The 2,454-nt window shown below is 50.5% G+C and overlaps 1 pseudogene; it reads right to left on the bottom strand.

The window, feature by feature from the left end:
- Window positions 1-913: 913 nt before the first annotated feature.
- On the bottom strand, window positions 914-2,246 carry LOC116546615 (annotated as a pseudogene).
- Between the last annotated feature and the right edge of the window lie 208 nt (window positions 2,247-2,454).

Here is a 2,454-nt window from a genome sequence, read left to right as displayed (position 1 = left end):
CTTCTAGTTTCTTAATTTGTTTTCCTCTAGTTGCTGAGCTAAAACCTGAATTAGGCTGTAGACTCCCCATGCTGGGTAAGAATGGAGAGAGCAGAAAACCAAAACTGTGGGCCTGAAGAGTCACAGGTTCCATTACACTCCAATCCTCATGTGTTTTTTCCACAGGGAGCCTTTCCAGCTCGTTTGAAGAAGGTGCTGATTGTGGGGGCACCCATATGGTTCTGAGTGCCCTATTCCATCATCAGCCTCCCCGTGAAGGACAAAGTCCGGGAGAGGGTAAGGCAAGCTCGCCCTTTTCTGTTTGGAGGTGAATAGATACATTCTCATCTTTACCAGTGAATTCCTACCAATTAATTTTCTACCTTCAAAAAATCTTCCTGGCATGTCTCCTAGAGCACGTTCTGCCTCTGTTAGTGCATTCACTCACATTATCTACCTGCTTCATTAGTCAGCTCATACAGACTGCCTCTCTTACTGTCCTACCAGCTTCTTGAAGTTCGAAACTAGACACAGTTTATCTGGCTCTCACTTTCTCTAGCACATTGCATAAGATGGTACTGAAGGAATGTCTCCTGCAGGTAACTTAGGGATGGCTACTACTTCCAAAGTGTTTCCCAGTGCTGCAGAGCACTTTATTATTTAGCAGTTTGTAACATAACTGCATTAGCTGAACTGGCATTTGGATTTGTTCAACTGGAAACATCAATCCCTTTGACCACCAGGGTTGTGGAGGGGAGTTTTTCATTATGTCTCTTTCTACATCTATTCCTGGCATTGTTTTCTCAAAACATCTTGTTTCTTCCCAATTTTAAAAGCATTTGAAATTATCTTAATTCTGTATTCAGCATAGTGGCTCACACCTATAATCCTAACACTTTGGGAGGCCGAGGCAGGGAGATCGCTCGAGGCAGAAGCCGGAGCAGGTCGCGCTCCTCCAGAAGCCGTTCCCGGTCCCAGTTGCGGTCCCGGTCCAAGTCGTACTCCCCAGGAAGGAGACGACGGTCACGGTCCAGGAGCCCCACCCCGCCGTAAGATACTGTCTTAACTGCCATGCTGGTAACACTGGGACTCTGTGGTGCTTTGCTTTCCTTAGACGTCATGTCAAGTTCCACCTGCTGGTGCTCACAGCTCCTTGGTCACCTCCTCCAGGGTGTGGTAGTGGAAGTAGTCTGCGTCCAGGGAGTGCAGGAGGGAGGCGTGCAGGTGCCGGCTGCCCTGGATGAACTGCTGCATCAGGCTCAGCTGCTGCTTCAGCCTGTCATGTAGTGCCAGTACAGCCAGGCTATAGGTGGTCAGGGCTTCTATTGCATCCACGCTGATAACATGATTGGTAATGGGGGTCGGGTCCTCATAGGCACCTTCCAGGGCAGGCCCCATAGCTGCCATGCCGGCCACCTTGGTCCACTCATAGGTGAACGTAGGATCGGGTGTCTGCACAGCTGTGTCCTTCACAAGGACTCTTGTCACGTGCCTGCCTGGCGTTTTCCTAGACTCGGCTATTTGTGGAAGGTCTGTCTTCACACTGGAAGAAGATTCAGACAGAACGTCCAGTGTTCTGTCAAGAAACTTCCTGGAATGGGCAGTTGGCTCAGATGCCGTCAGACTTGGAGAGTTTTCAAAATCCTCAGAATAGGCTGAGCTGACTGTTCACCATGGGGGCTTCAGATGGCAGCTGCATGCTGGGAGCGCTGTCCAGCTGGACGCCAGGAGCCGAGCTGGCACTGAGATGCTCTGAGACCTCGCTCTCATGCCCCTCTGCAGAGGTGGCCTTTCCCTGTGATGCCCAGCTCCTTGCCTGGGCAGGCCTCGGGGCATCCTGCCCAGTGGATGCCTCGGCTCTGAAGATTGTGCCAGCTGTTTTTTCCCTGTGAGCACTTTCCTCTTCCTGTTCCAGATCCGAGTTCTCACAGACAACGGGAGCCAGATCGTCAAGTGATAAAATATTTATTCTGAACTCGTCAAGGCTGTCATCAGCACCTTCTGAAACTGACTCATCTACAGGCTCAGTCTCACTCCCTCCAGGGGAGGACCCAAGCTTGATGTGCCCCATCTTTAAAGAAACTGATTTCAAAAAGGTGCCTGTGATGGAAACTGACGGCATGTGGGAGGCGGTGTCATCGGAAACGTGACTCTGCGAGGACTGTGCTCTCAAGCAAGCGCTGTGAAGGGTCCTGTCTGCTGCTAGGGAGGTTGGCAGGCATGATGTCTGAGAAGGCTTTCAACTGGAGAGCTCCACGCTGGGTACAGTAAATGCTTTTTTTATTTTTTTCCCATGGGCATATCTTCATTTGAAAGGGTCAAAAATTTTATTAGCAGGCCTTTTTCTGTTTTTGAACATACAGGTTTTCTGCTGTCCAGGGTAATGGAGAAGTAGTATCTTGTTGACCGAGGTTTGGGGTGCTTGCCTTGGGGCTCCATCCCCATCCCTTTCCTGCCAGCGCACTGGGGGAAGGC

This window comes from Sapajus apella, unplaced genomic scaffold (genome assembly GCF_009761245.1).
Source record: "Sapajus apella isolate SASKATOON/1434 unplaced genomic scaffold, GSC_monkey_1.0 scaffold1124, whole genome shotgun sequence".
In the NCBI taxonomy this organism is placed as follows: Eukaryota; Metazoa; Chordata; class Mammalia; order Primates; family Cebidae; genus Sapajus; species Sapajus apella.
The sequence above is the reverse complement of the archived record's forward strand: the minus strand, read 5'-3'. Positions and strand labels throughout refer to the sequence as shown.